A 22,347-nucleotide genomic window follows, 5' to 3' on the forward strand; every position below is an offset into this window, starting at 1 on the left:
ACGCCGCGCCGAGAGCACCAGGGTGGTGGACGACGGCGAGGCCTAGGAAGGGGACGACGCGGAGCCGGGGAAGACGCGGCAGTGGATGCCCACGCGTAGAGGAGTATGAGAGTTCACTCGTTCGGCTGCGATGTGAGGCTGCCGTCGCCGCAGAATAACAGGGGGTGTGGGTGCGTAGAGGGATGGCCTGGCCAGCGGTGGGAGTAGTATGGGGCGGTGAGGCCTCTGCGCCATCACAGTCGGCCACGGGCAGCAGGAGCAGGCGGCACGACCGGCGCTGCTTTGGGCGGCTGGAGCAAGAAGACCAGAGGTTGAAGAAGCACTACGGCCGTTGGATGGACATCGTATGATCACTGGAGCTAGAATCGTTCATATTGACTAAAGTTAACAAAGGCCTCCGTCCCAGTCAACTTAGTAGGCCCATAAGTCAGCCTCCCACCAAGGTGGGTCCCATCTAGCAAGGGGGTATTCATTTTTTTGTGCGTAATAAGGAGGCACTTCCGGTGGGTCCGAGCTGACAGCGGGGGGAACATTTTTTTCACAAAATACAGTGGCCGGTCCTGTGGGTCCCAGCAGTCAGGGGGAAACACTTTTTTCACGAAGTACTGGTGGCCCGTCCGGTGGGTCCCTACTGTCAGGTGGAGGAATAATTATTTTCCGCGTAATAAGGAGGCACTTCCTTGCGGCTGCCGTGGACCCAGCTGTCAGCCTCTCCACGTATAGTACTCTTCCGATGGAAGTCGGTCGTTGACCACATTGACCACGCCGCGCCGAGAGCACCACGGCGGTGGACGACGGCGAGGCCTAGGAAGGGGACGACACGGAGCCGGGGAAGACGCGGTAGTGGAAGCCCGTGCGGAGAGGAGTACGAGGGTTCACCGGTTCAGCTGCGGTGTGAGGCTGCCGTCCCCGCAGAATAACAGGGGGTGTGGGTGAGTAGAGGGATGCCCTGGCCAGCGGTGGGAGTAGTAGGGGGCGCTGAGGCCTGCGCGGCAGCACAGCCGGCCACGGGAGGCGGGAGTAGGCGGTCCCGCCGGCGCTGCTTTGGCGGCTGGAGCAAGAAGATCAGAGATTGAAGAAACACGACGGCCGTTGGATTGACATCCAACGGTTACGTCTGCTAGAATCGTTTGTTGACGTATATAATAACTAAAAAAATCTTGCATACGCGTCAACTAAACAGGCCCACAAGTCAGACCACTCCCTCTTTTTTTTAATAATTTATATATAGCTCATGGCAACTTCTTATGCAATTTATTGCAGTCGTTTTTTTGGTTGGCCAGGGCCAATTTCGCATATTTCTGTGGGTTCCAAACTATTTTTAATACCGAAATGTCGAGCCAGATTTAAAGTACTTTGAAGATATATTTAAATTAGGTTAATGCCCAGTGAAATAGGAATCTAAAAATGTGAAAAAATTCAGAAATTATAAAGTAATTGCCAATTTGTCATCTGTTTTTATATTTACAACCCATTTCATATTACTTTCAAGATTTGCAGGCGTCTTGAAAGAGTTACAGCCCATCAGGGCGTAGAAAAATAAGTAGGACTGGATTGGGTATTCTTTAGAAAAAATAAAGTGGGCTCATTTTCACAAAGAAAAAATAGCTGGGATGGTCACATGGTGAACATAAAATATAAGCCTGGGCTAGACGGGCCACAGCCCAGTTCAAACCCTGCTCCGTCTCAACAATACCAAACAAAAAAAATACTGCTTGAGTAGCTATGTCCCAGGTGTGAGCCGATCTTGTGCTGTTCTCTTGTCTATTGACTATATACGCTCACAATGTCGTGGGTCCCAGATGTCAGGAAAACACTAGGAGGAAGCATTTTATTTTTCCATACGCTGATGTGGTGGGCCCCTACTGTCATCCTCTCCACGTACTTCTGCCGATTCCTGTTGTTTGTTGACCATGTTGACAACGCGAGAGGGCGGCGCCGCGGTGAGCGCACAAAGCGCGTGGAGGACGTCGGCGTTAACGATTTAGGAGACGGTGGGGCGGGGATGCGTGCGCTGATGCGCAGCCAGCCGTGGGAGGCGGAAGCAGGCGGCCCCGCCGGCGCTGGTTTGGTTTTGGCAGTTCGAGGAAGACAGGACTGAAGAAACACGACAGACTGTAAAAGCAGCAGGAGTACTTAACAACCTTAACTGAAACCAGCAGGGGCACTTAACAACCAAAGCTGAAAGCAGTATGAGTACTTATACAGGTTCAACCGTACAGGCGCCACCCCGCGCATCCACAACCTTCTGAAAGCGGCTTCATCTCGCAACGTGGTCAATAAACAGGATATTCGCTTTAGAGCCATGGAAAAGCATGAACATAATCTTCTGTCCTATTCTCTAAGATGGACGGGCCTTCATTATTTGAGACCACCCATGAATAAGTATATTTTCACCTCCAAGGGGAATTGAGTAGGTCGACATAAACATCATGTTGTGACCAAGCGCAAGTCCGACCCGACCATGGTCAGGCATCTGTATCGGAACAATAGAACTCGGCAGTTCCTATTTCAAGAAGATCACAGCTGTAAAACTGTGTATAAGCAATAGTTTATGAACAACATATATAACAGAAAACAGCTCGTACCATAAGTTTCTCGACACAGTTGGACCTGTTCAACGAGTGCAGCAGTGGCACACATATCCCACGTGGCCTTCCACCATTGAAACGCCCCACAAGGACCTCAAGACGATCAATAAGTGTAGGAACTTGTGGATGTCGATCCAGTCAACTTCAGTGCCATTAGTAACAGCTGAGTTATTACAGAGTAACAAACGAGAAGACTGCTTAACTCTGAAAAAACCTACACGTACCACCAATTATAAGAAAATATTAGTTAGAAGTAGCATCTTCGTGAGAGATTTGTTGCTACTTCTAAAGTTAAATTGTGATTAGTTAGACAAAATAGGTGGATTAAGAAGTAATCGAGGCAACAAGCAAGAACCAGATACAAAAATAACATGGATGAATAATTGGAACGACGTCGGGGTGGAAGATCGCAGTGAAGATGAGACCAAGTTCTGCTATTTCCATCAACATTTGTGCGCCAACTTTCAGTCCATAACACTTGAGAAAGTTTATCCAAGTTCGGCCATAAAAAAAGCAGCGATCTTCTTGGTTCATGAACCCAACTCGGAACTTATATCCATGGCTTGCCTTCACTGTGACCATTAAACTAGTGTATTCAGTTATGGCAAGGCCGAGCATCTTGAGTACATGTGTTCTAGCAGAGCAAATAATACACTGCAGGAAAAATAATATGAGAACACAGCATGTTCAAAAAAAACCCACCCTCCAGGATAGAAAAGAGGATTCTATACTATGCACGTTTCAAAATGTTGTGTTAGGATGAGAAGGAACAAGTGTGGCGTCTCGCCGAGGGCGCAGAAACCCGTAGGGTACTCGCACTTTGGGCACTGCAAATGAAACACACTAGATTCAGTAGGAAGAAAAATGCATGAATGGCGGCGGCTGCCATCCTAGGATTACCTGCGACCAAGGGACTTGGATTTATCGGGGATGGATGAAGAATTCGTACCTGGTTCTCCATGAGAAAACCCTATGCAATCGCCGAGATGGGGTTTTCTCTGAACAAGCAGACGAGGGAGAAGGGGATTCAGGCCCAGTGAAATATTGCCGCTTCGTTCGTCCAGCTTACTGCTAAAGCTGGAAAGGGGGGTTGTGATTTGATGGCTCATTGGGCATTACTGCGGCGCTACGACCGGGGTGTGTCTACCATGAAGTTGTGCACTCTAATTTGTGCATATGGCACGTGGACCCCGTTGCTGGTTGCCCCACATATCAGCGAAAGGAAGTAGAAAGACAGGAGTAACTAGTTACACATAAATATATTTTTTGACAGAGAGATACTCCCTCTGTAAAGAAATATACAAATATTTTATATCATAGGCTCACCTTGCCGAGAAATATACTCCCTCTGCAACGCACGGGCATTATGGGGGTTCAGCTTTTTTTATGGTGGTTCAGCTGAGAATATAATACTCAGATAGGCTCACGGTTCTGGACTTTGGGCTGCAGGCCGACCCTGCATGTTTGGGGGCCCATGTGTTCTACCTCAGCGCTTTTCATATTGCAAGTGATCGGTACGGCGCTGGTTTTAGATGCTGTCGCAAGGCGAATACACAAAATTGAATAAAGCACAGCAGCTGTTGGAATGAAATCGAACGACAGTTCCTAACTAGCAATCAGAGTTGCAATTCTATCAACGATATACCATGTGATAAATAATACTGTCGTACTACGTATACACACAGGACACTTGTTTCACCATGCCAGATTATTACATCAAAATCTCTCGGAGGATAGATCAGTTCGGCAGTTGCGTGCTGCTACTGAAGAATTTCAAAGTTGATTTGGACCAGCTCTCCTTGCTGAGAAAGTTCGATTTTGACATCATCCCCTACCACAAGATATGATTTAGATTTGAACCTTGACCATCCTTTAGCATCAATCATCATGCGACCATCCTTTGTACTTACGGTATATTGAGCAGGTTCATTCACACCAAGGCTGCGCATGGTAAGAGAAACTTGGCCGCGGTCGCCCGGATTGTTGAACGACTCCCTCGTTGCTCTAGGAATTCTCTGTTTGCAAACAAGAAGACATACCCAAACAGTTAGATCAACACAGTGAATCATGTGAAACAACATGGAAATAAAAAAGAACGAAGCACTTGGGCGGCCAATGCTTACCAAGAAGGTGGACATGTCGGTTTTTGTAAGGACTTTGGTATATGAAGTGCGAACTGCAGCCCAGTCTGTTGCCGGTGCAACTGCACGGGCCGGAGCAGATGCAAGTGCAAGTGTTGGTGCAGGTGCCGAAGCCGTTGTTGCTGCCGGAGATGGTGATCCTTGTAGAGCTGGTGCCGGTGTCGGAGCAGGTGCTGGTGTCGATGCCCGATCCTCCGGTAGATCAGACTGATCCGCTGATGCGGTCGGTACCCAATCCTCAGCTGGATCAGACTGAGTTTCTGCCGCTGTCAGTGCTAGAGCAACTGTCGGTGCTCGATCTGTGCGAGACAGCGGCGATCGTGTCTGGTCTTCTATGATCAGCTTTCTAACTTGACTAGGATCCGTGACCGTGATCCAGTTTTTTTCTTCATTTCTTTTAAACGCAAGAAGGACTAATTGTGGCGTTTTTGTTAAACCAAACTACAGTTCATCATAGGGATTCAGCTTGTACTCAGACAACAGACTGATCCAATTTTTTTCAGTAATATAAGTGATGGACATTGCCTTCGTTACTGACACGACATAAGAAGTGAAACCTGCAAAAATAGCCATCGTAGAGCAAACCAAACGGTTTATTCTGTGATGAATGTCACATGGCAAAACCTGCATCGTAAAATTGCAGGAAAAGAAAGAAAACATGACATTAAATCAATAAGATTTAGACAGTAAATCAATAAGATTTACTTGATGTGACACGAGTGAATCCTTACCAGGAAATCACTATGTTGAAGTACTAAACAGAAGATTGATCGTCCAACTACGCGTGGCATGCAGGGGCCCCGCCTACTCCCACAAGCAGGACAGTCCAAAGGTCGTGACAAATCGTATGGACCGAACATCCATGGGACTGGAAATCCTGGTGGGTGTGATAAACCCTGCAATGCATACAGATATTGGAGTGTAACCATAATTGATAAACCGTCCTCACAAAAAATATGATCTGGATACTTCAAAATATACAGACTGAATTGAGTGGACAGACATTAACATAGACCGTTCACACACCAAAAGCGGCAGTACTAATAAACAATACAGGGTTCACAAACACAAATCAAGTACTGAACAATAGTACTTACTACAGACAAGCAAAGTTGCACTAACTAAACTCTGCAGACTATTTCTTGCCACCGACCTACGGGATGAACCCCGCATAACTGACTAGGCCATGGACTTCGTGTGAGATGTCTACATGCACCATCACCATCTTGTCAACCTTGGAGAACCTAACAGAGTGGTCTTTCCACTCATAAACATGATGATGAAGACAGGCCGCATCAGATTTGTTGGGAAGCTTTACAAGAACCACACCCTTCATAATCGAAGGCACAGCCAGGAAATTGTTGTGGTCAAGTACAGCCTCGAGAACACGCCTGACAACAATGCTACAGGAAAACACTAGTTCAGGACACGTGGCGACAAGGACACAGCAGCTGGATAGTTCAGCAGTAGAACTCATCATCAGGTCTTCTAGTTCACACGGCATGACTTTGAGAACTTCATCTCCACCGCGGACCTGGTTCTAATTCAAACAGAAACCATATTTTATTACTACCTCCGTTCAGAAATATAAGATGATTTTTGATATTATACTCCATATATGACTACATATACGCACAAAAATGAGTGAACAAAGACATTAGAACATGTCTTCAAAGGCATGAGAGCAGAGGGATTACATGCAATATCCATAACACAAGTTATTGAGGCAAATATACCCTCTTAAAAGGTAGCATTGATGTTCATAAAGTACTCCCTCGGTCCCAAAATTCTTGTCTTAGATTTGTCTAGATACGAATGTATCAAGTCACATTTTAGTATTAGATACATCCGTATCTAGACAAATCTAAGACAAGAAATTTCGGACAGAGGGAGTAGTTGAAAGTAATCTACAAGAAATCAGTGTCAAACTCTCGCATGTTTTGGTCAAAAGAGGAATTTAGAACCGTCATTTGCCACACTAAAATCACATGCAAGATCACCCAGAAAGTTGTACTACCAGTACTAGTACTGTGTTTTAGATGAAAAAACACGATCAAGATCGAGAAAAAGATCGTCAACAAGAGACATTACCTGTACTTTCTTAATGAGGGATCCCGGAGAGGGGGCTTGGACAGGGCGATGGCTTTGAGCTTGTCTGCGGTAGTCTCGGCGGGGTGCTTGCACTTCTTCGTACCATGAGCCTCGACGGTTTTGGCCAGATCCATAGACATCACGTCGGTCGGTGCTCCGGCGTCCTTCCAAGAGAGGAAGCTGAGAGAGAAGAGTGAAAGGAGGAACGAGATGAGGGAGAAGCGAAGTGAGTGAGGGTTTTCTTCAAGAGAGGAAGCTGAGAGAGAAGAGTGAAATGATGGTTGCTTCGTTCGTCCAACTTACTGCTGGAAAGGAGGGGGTTTTGTGATTTGACGGCTCATTGGGCATTACTGCGGCGGTTCGATCGGGGTAGTCTACCGTCACTCTACTACGGAGTAATTTAGTGCATGGCTGGTGGACCCAGGTGCTGGCTGTCCCACACGTCGGCGAAAGTGAGTAATTTAGTGCATGGCTGGAGGAGGATCCGCATGGTAGAGCATGTCCACTGTTTTTCTGAAGAAAAAAATGATTACAGCAAGCGTTTCCACTCTTACAACGGAGGAGTGTGAAACACGGCAGCCACTTGAACATACACAGTGCTCCTACTACTAGGCATGTGCAGTGGTTCATATGTCAGTACTACACAATCTTGTTGCTAGTGTAGTAAGATATGACGATAACAAATGATGTTGTGTGCATGTCAACTACTCCTATATGTAACATAGTACCGCTTTTTCGACTGTCCGGTCGAGAATGAACGGTGAGATCAATGTTAACAGAACTAGGTCCACAGCGCACGGAGAGTACGGTGCTACAGTACTCCACGAAACATGAACCATATGAAGCACGAATAGTGTTAGGCAGGGTGTATGAAGGGTGCATGGGATGGGAGCAAAAGTTCCCTTCTCGACCCACTTTTGGGTGTTTGGCTGAGTGCATGAAGGGTGCATGAGTCCACACCAGTAGGTTGACAAAAATACACGAAGAGGAAACAACTATATTGAGATGAGAATGCAACCAAACACACCCACACGCTTTGTGCTACAGTGACTGATCTGCACCGTCTGAGTTTGATCCAACGGTCATGTTGCGCCGAGACATGGACATGCCCATGCAGAGGGCGCCTAAACACCACCGAAGTCCCTCCGCTTCTCGAGGCGCACGACGTTGGTGATGCAGGGTGCAACCGCCCGCAGAGCCCGCTCCCGGTCGACGGGAGCTAGCTCGTCAAAGACGGTGTCCAGTGGCACGAATGGATTCCGGTGACGGAGCCCGGAAAGGATTTGCCCAGCAACGGCGACGGCAGCCCGCAACCCCTCCTTGTCGAGCTCAGCCCCCACCATCGCGCGGAGACGGCTCAGCTCCTCGGAGATATAGGTGAAGAAGGAGACCAGGTCAGGAAGCCGCAGCTCATTGAAGTCAACCGGGTGGTCGAACGGGTTTAGCCCGACGGCCGGCATCGTCACGCTGGCACGACGGTAGGCATCGCGCAGCCGCAACACGTGCGTGGCAACTTGGTTCACCAAGTGGCTGAGGCGATCCTGGACCTCGTCACGATCGGCCCGCTCGCGCTCTAGCCGGCTCCCCTGACGGCCTATCATATCTCTCGCTTTCTGCAGCAATGCCGCCGACGCCTCGAGCATCTTTGTGGTGGACACCTGCCGCTTTTGAAGCTCTGTGAACTCCCGCACATAACGGAGGAGCATGGCACTCCTCTCCTCCTTGAGCTCACGGAGCACCACGTCCTTGGCCCTGAGCTCCGCATCCTTGGCATGGAGCTCCTGTGTCAGGCGCCTCACCTCGGACTCTATGATCTGCTGCGCCGCCATGGCACCAGGTAGAAGCAATGGGGAGAGGAAGCAAAGGGGGCGAAATGGCTGAAAGGCAATGCAATCTACGGGAAGGCGGAGGGAGCGGGGAATCTTTTGGTTTTCACCACGGTAAAACACCAGTCGACGACTTCTCACATCAGGGAGCAGTGGGTTTTTACAGGCGGAGTCATCGTGACTAATTGCTGCCGCGCCTTGACATGGAGAAGGGCATTATAAAGCCGGTGTTAACTATTAATGTAAGTCAGTCCTTCTAAAGCCTTTATCCTCAACCGCTGTTTAATTTGCTCATACTCCCTATCGTTTACAGCTGTTTAGTTTGCTGTTTCTACCAAAATGCATGTTCGTAAGAACCGTAAGTTCTAAGTTTTACTTGTAAAACCAAATTCCTTATTCATACCATGCACATTACTTAATACTCCCTATATGTATGCTTCTTTTTGTGGATCTATAATCCAGTGTGTGGTGAAGCAGCCCACGTTTGCACCTTGTCATCTCCTATTTTATCTTACTGATGTGGCTGATGATATGAACAACATGCCATGCACATTATCCAAAATAGATACAATGATTTTCTTTACCCTTCATCTATGCTTGTTATGTTGACATGGTAATCCAGTAGTGTGGTGAAGCTCCCCGCATTATGAACAATGCCAAATTATGCTATTGATATTTTGAACTTACTTTTTATTTTCTAATTTGAAATTGGATAGAATTGACAGAACAGTTATCATCTTTGTTTATACATGTGCAAAACCTGTCATCTCTCTGCTTTGTTTCAGGGTGATATGCCTGATGGCATGCACAAGTCTGCTGAAGGCTGTGAGACAAACCCAACATATATTGCAGCAAAGAAGGCAAAACATCTTGAAGATAGCGAGACAACCCCAAAGTCTTGTCTTGATGCAGTGTTCAAGTTACTTGAGACTAACAGTCAGACAAGCTCACAGAATTCGTTGTCTGAATCAGTTCGACTTCTTCAGTCCCAAGTTCTAGCAGAAAGGCATTCTGCAACTCAACTTCGACTTGAAGTCCTATCTCTAAGAAAGATTGCGGAGAACACCAATGAGAACCTCATCGCTAAACAGCTACACCTGGAAGCTATGACCGACATGCTAGGCCGGTCTCATAGCCTTGCTCAGCAGCTTGCGCAGCAGTTCCCCCGCAAGGCTAACCTTTCTTGAACTGTCTTGGAAGTGGTCTCGGTTCAATATTATTTTGTTACGCTGCAATGGTGCCCAGTTTTTGTAATCTGCTTCTTCGTTGCGCTTTATGATCACTCGTGGCGAACTTCGATGCCCAGTGGATGTAATATACCTTAAATACTTTATTGTATAGTGTAGGTTCATTCTTAGTTACTATGCCGTAATTTCTTTATTGTATAGAGTAGGTTTGTTCTTAATTCCTACTAGTTACTGCCATCATTCGCTAACTGAAAAAAAATCAGATGTAGTCGACCGGACTGAAACATTCGACTCTAACGGGCCAGGTTTTTAGCGGGCCACAATTGGGCCGGCCTGCGTCTTTCTTGGGCCCGAATGATTGGGGCCTTCACACATTGCGCCAGGCCCAAACTTACACCGGCCTATATTTTAGTTGGGCCTTTTGTCGACCCAGTGCTTAGTTTGGCCATTAACAGGCTGAATATTGTACTGGCCTATTACGGCCGAGATGAAACCACGGGCCTTTAGCAGGCCAAAATGCATGTTGGGCCTCAGTTTTCACTAGTCGTCGACGGGCCTTCAGCAGGCCGAAATGTAGACCGGGTCGTTTTGGGCCCAGTTAGCTCACGGGTCGTTACCAGGCTGAAACATATCTCGGGCCTTAGTTGGTCCACTGATAGCATGGGCCTTTAAGAGACCGAAAGCTTAGCACAGGCATCAACGGGCCGAATTACGTGACAGGCCTTTAACAGGCCCAAAGTCATGTTGGGCTTAACTGTTGCCACCTTTAGCACGGGCCGTTAGTGGGCCCGATGTCCCGTCAGACCATATATGGCCCATGGGTAGCACGGGCCATTCCCAGGTCGAAAGTCACACCGGGCTGAAATGGGCCCATGTCTACATCAGGCCTCTAACAGGCGGGAAGTCACTGGGCTGTAGTTGGGCCCAAATATGCGGTGAACAATTAACGGGCCAGATCTGGCTTCGGGCCGCAAATGGGCCCAAATATTGGGCGAACAATTAACGGGCTAGATCTGGCTTCGGGCCATAAATGGGCCCAAATATTGGGCGAACAATTAACGGGCCAGATCTGGCTTCGGGCCGTAAATGGGCCTTTATTAAGCAGGCCATTATTGGGCTGGCCCACTAGTACGTGATTAAGTTCTACGGGCCTTTGACTGGGCCGGCCTTTTTAACCTATATGGGCCTCTGTTGGGCCCAGCCACGTGTCGACGTATCATAGGCATGTCTCCTCCAATGGACGGGCGACATCTGGCCCACTGACGAGCTGACAGGTGTTCCCTTCGGCCAATCAGAATTTTACACGTGGAAATTTCCCATTGGTCAGGGCTGTTAACGGGTTATCGGGTCCAAAATCCGACCTGATAGCTTAACGGCGTTCCGTTACGGTGGATGCCACGTGTCGGTCACCCTTGACGAAAGCACTTCTGTGACGCGCGATTTATCGTCATGGAAGTGGACACTTCCGTGATGATAATGTTGGTAATGTCATGGAACACTTCTACGACAGCACAGGTATGACTATCTTGATTCTGTCATAAATTTGTCATGGATGTACATGCATGACAAAAAACGCGACCTACTGTGACAAACACGTATCATCACGGAAGTGTTTTTTTTTGTAGTGTAGTCCATTATAGAAGATATCAAGTATTTCATTTTTCTTAAGAGGATGATCAGGCAAAGCACTAAGTAGCTGGCAAAGCCTCCCCAAGCTTGTGGGAGACTCTCTTCTTTAATTTGCACAAAGTTAAATATTTCCTGTAAGGCAGCTTGTTTCTTATGAGCAGGAAAATATTTTTCAGAGAATTAATAAATCATATCCTGGGGACTACGCGCACACAACCAGGAGCAAGAGTATTGTACCAAGCTTTAGTATCACCCTTTAATGAGAACGAAAATAATTTGAGGATAAAGTAATAGCGAGTTTTCTCATCATGAGTAAAAAGGGTGGCTATGTCATTCAACTTAGTAAAATGTGCCACAATAGCTTCAGTTTCATAACCATTGAAAGGATCGGATTCAACCAAAGTAATTAACTCTGGGTTGACAGAGAATTCATAATCCTTATCATCAATAAAGATAGGTGAGGTAGCAAACTTAGGGTCATATTTCATTCTAGCATTCGGAGATTTTTCTTTATACTTGCATAATAATTTCTCTACATCATCTCTATCCCTACAAGCAAGAATATCTCTAGTTGTGTCCTCATTCATAACATAACCTTACGGTACCTTAGGCAATTCATATCTAGGAAGGCTAGTTCTAGCAGGTGTTTCATGAGTTTCAGTTTCAAGCTCATCCTCAGATTCAAGAACATCATGTTGTATTACTCTAGCAATTTGTTCATCAAGAAATTCACCAAGTGGCACATCATTATCAAGCAAGGTACTAGCATCATCATAAGTATCATTCATAACAGAAGTAGCATCATCAATAACTCGCGACATATCAGGATTAATAGCATGTGGTGGTGTTGCAATTTTACATATAACAGAAGGTGAATCTAAAGCGGAACTAGATGGCAGTTCCTTACCTCCCCTTGTCTTGGAGGGATAAATCTTAGTCTTAGCATCCTTCAGATTCTTCATAGTGATAAATTGATAATAATCCCAAGTGACTCAACAAATATAGCTATGCTCCCCGGCAACGGCGCTAGAAAAATGTCTTGATGACCCACAAGTATAGGGGATCGCAACGGTTTTCGAGGGTAGAGTATTCAACCCAAATTTATAGATTCGACACAAGGGGAGCCAAAGAATATTTGCAAGTATTAGCAGCTGAGTTGTCAATTCAACCACACCTGAAGATTAATTATCTGTAGCAAAGTGATCAGTAGCAAAGTAGTATGATAGTTTTGATAATAGTAGCAATAATAATGGTAATGGTAACAGGGATAGCAGTAATTTTGTAGCAAGTGTAATAGTGACGATAGGAGTAGTAACTTAGCAGAAACAATATAAGATAAATTCGTAGGCATTGGATCGGTAATTTGTTGAATAATATTCATCATGTGACAGTCATAACCTAGGGCGATACGGCACTAGCTCCAGTTCATAAATATAATGTAGGCATGTATTCCGTAAATAGTCATATGTGCTTATGGAAAGAACTTGCATGACATCTTTTGTCCTATCCTCCCGTGGCAGCGGGGTCCATACTGGAAACTAAGGGATATTAATGCCTCCTTTTAATAGAGAATTGGAACAAAGAATTAACACACGGTGAATACATGAACTCCTCAAACTACAGTCATCACCGGGAGTGGTCCCGACTATTGTCACTCAGGGGTTGCTGGATCATAACACATAGTAGGTGACTATAACTTGCAAGATCGGATCTATAAAATGGATATAATGGTGATAACATAAACAGTTCGGATCTGAATTCATGGCACCCAGGCCCAAGGTGACAAGCATTAAGCATAGCAAAGTCATAGCAACATCAATCTCAAAACATAGTGGATACTAGGGATCAAGCTCTAACAACACTAACTCGATTACATGATGAATCTCATCCAACTCCTCACCGACCAGCAAAGCCTACGAAGGAATTACTCTCTCCCGATGGGGAGAATCATGGAATTGGTGATGGAGAAGGGTTGGTGATGACGAAGAACGAAGATCCCCTTCTCTGGAGCCCCAAACGGACTCCAAATCTGGCCTCCCGATGAAGAACAGGAGGTGACGACAGCTTTGTCTCGTGGATCACGATAATTCTTTCTACCTGATTTTTCCTGGAAAAATAGGATTTTATAGCATCGGTTTCAGGGTCTGCGGGGCCACCAGGTGGGGACAACCCACCTAGGCGCGCATGGGAAGGTTGGCGCGCCCTGGTGGGTTGTGCCCACCCAGGTGCCCCCTCTGGTGGCTCTTGGCTCTAGAAATTCTCTTTTATTGTATAAAAAATCCTCGCAAAGTTTCCTTCCATTCCGAGAACTTTTATTTCTGCACAAAAACAACACCATGGTAGTTCTGCTGAAAACAGCGTCAATCCGGGGTTAGTTTCATTCAAATCATGCAAATTAGAGTACAAAACAATAGGAAAGGTGTTAGGAAAAGTAGATACGTTGGAGACGTATCACTGCATGAGTAGAGCAATGCCTCGGGGATGACACTGACAACGGTCGAGGAACTGATGGGTGACTTGAGGAAGCTCTGGATCGAGCGCGAGCAAGAGGTGGAGGAATCCGTGGATGCTTTCAAGCAAAGTCGTGAGGAATTGAAGAAGGAGCTGGAGGATGTCGTTGCCCGGCGATCCATCGATGAGTAGAGACAGTAGCGACCCAGATCGTTGTCTGTGATTTCCTTCATTTCTTGCCCTCGTGTCTTCCGGGCTTTGCCGCATGTGGCATTTTAAATTATCCGGAATATGTAAGACAATTATTATCTACGCCATTGTAAATTTGTCATCGTATTATCCGTTGCCATTTTATTTGTCGTTGTATTATCCGTTGCCCTATGTGCAATTTAAATTAGGCCGGAATACGAGTTGAAAACACGAACAAAGCAAATGTTGCCATGGGATATCAAGCAAACACCCTCCGTCCAGGTGCTTTAATTAACCCATAATGGAGAAGTTGTGAGCGAGACGAGCGACGGCTGGTGCATGGAGGTCAAAGAGCTCGCTTCCCGGTGAGCGTGGGCGGCCTTGCTGCTCGCACGTGTCCCGTCGAGCCTGCGAGGTGGACAGGATGCACGCGTCCCGTCGAGCCTGCGCGGCGGACTGCTCGCACGCGTCCCGTCGAGCCTGCACGGTGGACTTCTCGCGCTCGTCCCGTCTAATCAAACACCTGCACGCACGCCACTGAGTATGGTTAAATTTAGACACGGTTCATATAATACAACCATTTGTGATATTAACGTGTCAGCTATTTGTTTCAAAAAGGACTTCGTTGGCTATTAATGTGTGCGCCTTGTCTCAAATTGGACGTTTTTTTACCACGGCATATATGTGCCATGTCATGAAACCATGCCAAGTTTCATGTTTTTTGGGTGAGTTTTTTATTTACTGGGATTTAAAAACCAAGATTCTCAATGTTTCAGGATGACGAGAAGTTTGTAATTCATTCCCCTTCCTTAAATAAGACCTAAACATGCACCCAATGACACATGTACGATTTCCCACCCATTTTGCTTTACTGGAGCATGTGATTTTAGTTCAAATTTGAATTATGCACTACATTAAATGCCTAGAAAACTTATTTAATAAATACAATGGCCAAACGAACCCTGAATAGTTTCAAATTTCAGCACGACACTCCTGTTATTCTATGTTGCCTGTAGAAAACAAAGTTCAAGGCGAGAAGAGGCAGCGATTATCGTTTCGCCCACAAGAGGGGCATATTTCCCTACCGGAACCATGAGGGTTGACAGGCTCCGGTTTGTAAGAGGCTTGTAATATAGCTTCGCCCAAATTGGACGATTATATGTACCATGTAGTGACACCATGCCCAGTTTCATGATTTCCTGGTGAGTTTTGGATTTACAGAGATTTAAAAACCGAGATTCGCAATGTTTGTGGCCAAGCCAGGATGGCGAGATGGTTGAATTCATTCCATTCGTTCCATGGGACCTAAACATGCACCCCAAGGACACATGTACGTTTTTCTAGACATTTTGGTGCACTGGAGCATGTATTTGTAGTTCGAATTTGAATTATGGACATTAAATGCCTAGAAAACTCAATTAATGAATAAAAAAGGTTAAACGAACCCTGAATAATTTCAAATTTCAGCGCGAATCTCCCGTTGTTCCGTGTTGCGTGTAGAAGAAAATACGAGGCTAGAAGAGGGAGCGATTATCGTTTGGCCCACAAGGTGACACATTTCCCTATTGATACCACGAGGGTTCTTGCGACAGGCTCTCGTTTGTAAGAGGTTTGTAATAAATCTTGGCCTAAAGTGGCAATGTTTTTACCATGACATATATTTGCCATGACGTGACACCATGCCACCTTTGATGACTTTATAGTGAGTTTTGGATTTATGGGGATTTAAAAACCGAGATTCGAAATGTTTGAGGACGAGCTAGGACGCATGTACGGTTGTAATTCGTTCCCATTCCTGGCATGGGACCTAAACATGCACCCAAGGACACATGTATAATTTTTCTTGCCATTTTGGTGAACTGGAGCATGTATTTGTAGTTCAGATTTGAATTATGGACATTAAATGCCTAGGAAACTCAATTAGTGTATAAAAAGGCCAAACGAACCCTGAATAAGTTTAAATTCCAGCACGGATATCCTGTCGTTCCATGTTGCCCGTAGAAGAAAGTACAAGGTGAAAAGAGGCAGTGATTATGTTTCGCCCACAAGGGGAACACGTTTCCCTATCAGAACCACGAGGCTTCTTTGAGAGAAGGTCCGGTTTGTAAGAGGTTTGTAATAAACCTTGGCCCAAATTGGACAATGTTTTTACCATGACATATATGTGCCATGACGTGACACCATGCCACCTTTGATGACTTTCTGGTGAGTTTAGGAATTACGGGGATTTAAAAATCGAGATTCCAAATGTTTGAGGACGAGCCAGGACGCCGGTATGGTTGTAATTCATTCCCATTCCTGGCATGGGACCTAAACATGCACCCAAGGACACATGTATAAATTTTCTAGCCATTTTGGTGAACTAGAGCATGTATTTGAAGTTCAGATTTGAATTATGGACATTAAATGCCTAGGAAACTTAGTTATTGTATAAAAAGGCCAAACGAACCCTGAATAAGTTTAAATTTCAACACGGATATCATGTCGTTCCATGTTGCCCGTAGAAGAAAATACAAGGCGAAAAGAGGCAGTGATTATGTTTCGCCCACAAGGGGGACACGTTTCCCTATCGGAACCTCGAGGCTTCTTTGAGAGAAGCTCCGGTTTGTAAGAGGCTTGTAAGAAAACTTGCGCCAAAATGGACGGAAAAAATTCCTTGACATATATGTGCCATGTCGTGACACCATGCTAGGTTTCATGATCTTCGGGTGAGTTTTGGATTTACAGGGATTTAAAAACCGAGGTTCTTCTCACAAAATGTTTTCAAATAGCACACGATTCACTCGCGAAAGCGGTGTGCCTACCAAATCGTGGACGATGCCCCCCTCCCCCTACTGCGCGCGCGATCTAAGTCGTGCGTTCTGATTGGCCAGAACCCAAACCCCACGGATCGTACGTGTGCACCGTTGGATGCTCCCAGATCGAATGGCAACCCTCACCCCTTTTGACAGCACATGCAGTACATGGGTAAGCACTGTGCGCATGCGTCGTGCTAGCTCACGCTTCCTTCTCTACTACGTTTTCTAAACAGGATACCGTTTCCCGCCACTCCTCTCATCGGTTTCCCGCCTCTTCTCCCATCGTTTTCCAGCTACCAGTGTCAGTGCTCATTGAAGGCTAGCGGCGACACACCGCCATGTAAATATCGTACAAAGTTTCTAAAAGCACAAATGTGTGTGATAGGAGGGAGTAGGTCCCATAGGCTGACCAGCGTGAAATGCCTTAATGGCAAGGAGGCAATTCCTATCAGCAAGGGGCAGCTTCCCATCCGCTAGCCTAGTCGAATAGAACACAAAAGTTAAGCGTGCTCGGGCTAGAGTAGTCCAAGGATGGGTGAACCGGTGGGAAGTTGCATATCTCAAGCTTCATTTAAATGCCATGACACGGTCAGTACAGAGATAAATATCTCTATAGTGACCTATCATGGCAATTATATAAAACTTGGGATCCTTGTTTTGCTAATTTGTATACTATGTTTTTATTGGTTATTTTTTGCTCTAAAAAATTAAAGAACGATTGACTTGAAATGTCATGGTGATTATATAAACCTTTTTCAGGTCGCATGCAGGGTATAGGGGGCACAGTGTTCTTATCGAGCATGTCTCCCTTGTGCGGCTTATAGACGCTGCACATATCTGTGGGATCCCCGAGGTATATACACCATCCTTTACCTACAATGAGAGGGGCCCACACAATATATCCCTTTGACCCAACAACGAGAAGGCTTTGACCATGGTGGTTTCCTATTGATACTAGTAAGGTACACGTGCATTGCACGCATGAGAGTTGGTAACCAAATTATGAATAAATACCACACTATAGCATGTAAGCTTTGAGTCATATATGCATGATGTAGATGTTCGTTTAATTATTATAGTTCATCTCATTCAAAATCAACTAGTTTTATAAAAAACTATTTTAAGATTCATGGAATTGTGCATTGTAAAGCATAAAGTACAAACAAAGAGTGACAATTCATTTAGAAAAAAATGTTTGGGCAATTAAGATATGGAAGATTCTAGAACAAAGGAGAAGTGCTTGTGTTTTGAGGTTTGCGCATTATGCTTAAGTTGAACCCTGGAGTCTTCTAGATTGTACATGTGGCAGAATCTGGTGGAATGTAGATGATATCCAATGGCCAGTAGTGCTCAGATTTGCCTCTCTGTACCGTCGGATTGGCTTCATCCAACGATCAACTTTCAAAGTTATTCGCACACTATATAGGGGTATAGATGTGTGCCATGCTAGACCTAATAAAGTTTGAGCGCATGCATGGGATGACCCCCCCCCCCCCCGCCGCCGCCTCGAAGTTGGGAAACCGACATCGTACGTATTGAACTAGGCTTGGAGTCGGGTACGGTGTTCGGTTTGTGATGTAGTTGGTGCCCATCGAAGTTGTGCATTCAGGATTTAAACACATCACACACCACCATACCCATACATATTCTTGGGCCGCATGCAGTGTATACAGGGTCTTCTGATCGACCACGTCTCCCTTGTGCGGCTTTTTGTGACGACACGCATATCTGTGGGCTCCCCGAGTGAAAATATCACCCCTTTGACCGATAACGAGGGGTATGTGTTGGCCATGAATGGATTCCTCCTAGTTCATGTTAGGGCTGGTCACCGTCACATGTCGCTCAACCAAAACTTGAGCTCATGCATTGTCAGGATTCCCTCCCACATGCTTGGATTGCTGGGTTCGACCTACATTGTACCCTGCGTATCTCGTCCTTAACTACCTTGCCTTCATGGTTGTTGTCTGTATCGAGAGGTAGGCACCACATCTAAATTGTACATTATTCTATATTGAAAACACACATCACCCCTTCCCAACGTACATCATTTTGGGTCGCATGCAAGAGGTATTGGTTTTGTGATCCCTCTCGTGCAATTTTTATGATGGTTCAATCTATTAGCCCAAGCAGTTTATCGACAATAACAGTTGTCGTTTGACCAAACAATAGATTCATTGGTCCGTCTTATGGTAGGTCATGGCGACATGCATGTATGACCAAAGTATCATTACGTGCATCCGCCCCGCTGACACGAAGTGGGAGGTGGTGGGCCAAGCATCCTAGCTAGCTATGACATTATGTCATTATAGATATATCCAAGGGTGCTTTCAGGTTTGCGAGGCAGGTGCCACCAAAGTCATGCATTGTGTATTTAAAGTTTTAAACATCACACCCAATATTCCTACATATATTTGGCCACTTCCAGGTGGTTCCGTACTTCTGGCCCCTCTCGGCGACCTTCGACGACGCACCCAACCGTGGGCCCGCGTGGTCAAAGTTGTGCATTGGAATTTTGAACATCATAGACCACCCTTTTCACTCATATATATTTGGGCCACATGCTGGTGTGGCTGTCTTCTAACCCTCTCTAAGGTTTTTTTGCTGCAAAGACTCTGATGATGCTCAACGAACACGGGTATAATATCTTATCCATGTGCGATGCAAGTGCGCTATGAATCATGATGACTGCGCAAGCGCGAGCGAAGGTGGAGGTACTGGCTCAACTGTGTGCGATGCAAGTGCTCTGTAAAATCACCACGACTACGCAAGCGCGGGCAAAGGGTGGAGGTACTGGCTTAACCGTGTGCGATGCAAGTGCGCTGTAAAATCACCACCTGCGCAAGCTAAAGGCGGGTAAGTTTATTTGGAAATTAGGATGAACCGTGTGCGATAGACCAGCTAGCTAGAAATATAAAAACAAACTACCCGCCTTGAGCGTTGCAAAAATCGGCGGTTCCGCCACTTTTCCTTATTATCATACACGCATATTCTTATTGGACCGTGCTCGATCTTGGGCACTCCCGCCCCGCATCAATCCCTTTACCAAAATTTTAGTAGCCGCCGTACTTCAACCATTGCCCACACTCCTCCAGCACCGACCTTATAGTAAAATTGCAGTAGCCGAGGCATTTGAACCGTCGCCCTCCCTCGTCCACCACCATCTCCTCCCATCATTACTAAAAATTTCAGTAGCCGCGGCGGATCCTCAAACACCCCATCCCCCTCCACAGTCCCCCACCCGGCCCCCTCCCCCCCTTGAACCCTAGCTCGCGGCCGCCGTCGGCGCCGCCGCCAACCCCTGCCGGTCTGCACGTTCCTCCTAGCTTAGATAATAAACTTTAGGTTGCCCAGCGATTCCCATACCGTTGCCCCACTCCCCTGAGTTTTTAGATGAGGCCTGTGGTGTCCCTCCCCGCCAGATCCACATCCCCTGCTCCAGAATGTCGCAGCCTAAGCTCGACCACATATCCCGGGGAGCCCGACGAGCATTTGGCCAAGAAGGGGTTTATCATGGCCTCTCCCGCGGACGTTGGTGAGGTGGCCGCCGTTCGCACTGGCCTGTCGATCCCGGAGCAACACATCGCCATGGAAGCCGGCGTAGACGTTGACTACGTTGCCATGCCGAAGGCTTCATGTTAGTGGGCTAGCGTATTACTGTATCTCGGGAAAGCTGGCTACAACATCAAGCTCATCGACAGCAACGGCTTCACGCGGGCCATGTCACAAGTTAAGTGGTCCATCCCCAACCCCTCTGGTTCAACCGCCATCGATCTCTTCGACGGCCCTGCCGCTGATCTCCTTCGCCAAGTGGTCAAGGATTTGCGATCCTTATACACCATCGAGCCCATTTTGTCATTTCTGAAGGACACGTTCTATGGCGGCGGCTACAGATCCTCAATTGCCAAGTCATATCTCATCGACCACGACCACGACCACGAGGAGGGCACCCACGAAGGTTCTTCCAAGGCGAAACAGCACATCTATGACATCAGAGAGCGCACCATGGGTATGTGCTCTTCCAACTGGAAGGATCCCGTCCATGAAATGTGAGGCAACATCCTATCAGCAAATCTTACCTTTTCTAGCTTGCCAACCCGTACCCTTTGTTGTAGTAGCATTTGTCGTGTGGTGCTTTAACTGTGTCGTGTTTAATTATTTCAGTTATGCAAAAATGTTCAATAGGGTGTGATGTTTAATTATGAATTGTCCACTTCATTTTCACGAATGGCTATATTTGGTTGTTTATAGTGAGTAGATGCCTTGTTTATATGTATTTGGTTGTTAGGTTGGTTGCAGTGAGCATTTTTTCAGTTATCGAGCAGATGCATTGTTTATATGTATTTGGTTCTTAGTTTGGTTGCGGTGAGCATTTGTCCAGTTATCAAGTAGATGCCTTGTTTATCTGTATTTGGTTGTTAGGTTGCTTTTTTTAGCATTTGTCCAGTTTTCAAGTAGATGCCTTGTTTATCTGTATCTGCTTGTTTGGTTGGTTGCAGTGAGCATTTGGCCAGTTTTCAAGCATATGCCCTGTTTATCTGTATTTGCTTGTTAGGTTGGTTGCAGTGAGACTCTGTCCAATTTTCAATGGCTATATCTGGTTGTTATACTAATCATTTATGCCTTGTCTATTTCAGTCATTCACAATGTGTTGTTCATTATGTGCAAGTCGGAACTGTGCCGCTCGACTGCATCAATACTAGTTTGAGCGGATATATTTGGTTCCAGTTATGCCTAGTGTACTTAACACATGCCCTTTATTTCAGTTTTACACATTTATCCAGTGTGATGTTTAAGAATTACCTACATTCTATTCATTTTCAACAATACCAGTTTGAATTGCAATATTTGATGGCTGTTAAGCTTGCTGTCGGTAACATTACCTTCCATTTTATACCTGCTTTAACAGCATGCTGAAACCAACACATTCAAGCTATCATTTGGAGATGATGGTATTTACCTTTGCTATATTTGTTTGATGTTAAGGTTGCTATAATTATCATGCCTTTCCACTACTTATGCAGGACAACAACGGGAGTGGCCACCATTTTCCGCCGAGGTTACCTTCATCCCTCGGCTTGTACTCCCCCTGTTGTTCCATAATGTAGTGCATATAGATCCAGGCCTGGACACTTGTTAGCTTCTAATATTGACTTGTTGCTTGTAGGTACATATGCCCTTGGCAAGGATCCACGCATCGACCCTTTTTGCGTATGGGGCAATGAGATATTCATGAACAAGCATCAAGTGAGGAAATTGATAAGGATTATTAGCAAAAAGATATGAATGATGGCAAGCAAATTATTTGTTTATGCTCTATCCAACACAACAGTGAGCTGTAGGATGGTAACTACAAACTCTGCAGCCTTCTCTTTTTACTACCCATAATGAGTTGTTAGACAACAATGTCTGAATCTTTTTCATTCGCAGTGGTTCCCGAAGCAGTT

This window comes from Triticum aestivum, chromosome 2D, assembly GCF_018294505.1.
Source record: "Triticum aestivum cultivar Chinese Spring chromosome 2D, IWGSC CS RefSeq v2.1, whole genome shotgun sequence".
Taxonomy (NCBI): Eukaryota; Viridiplantae; Streptophyta; class Magnoliopsida; order Poales; family Poaceae; genus Triticum; species Triticum aestivum.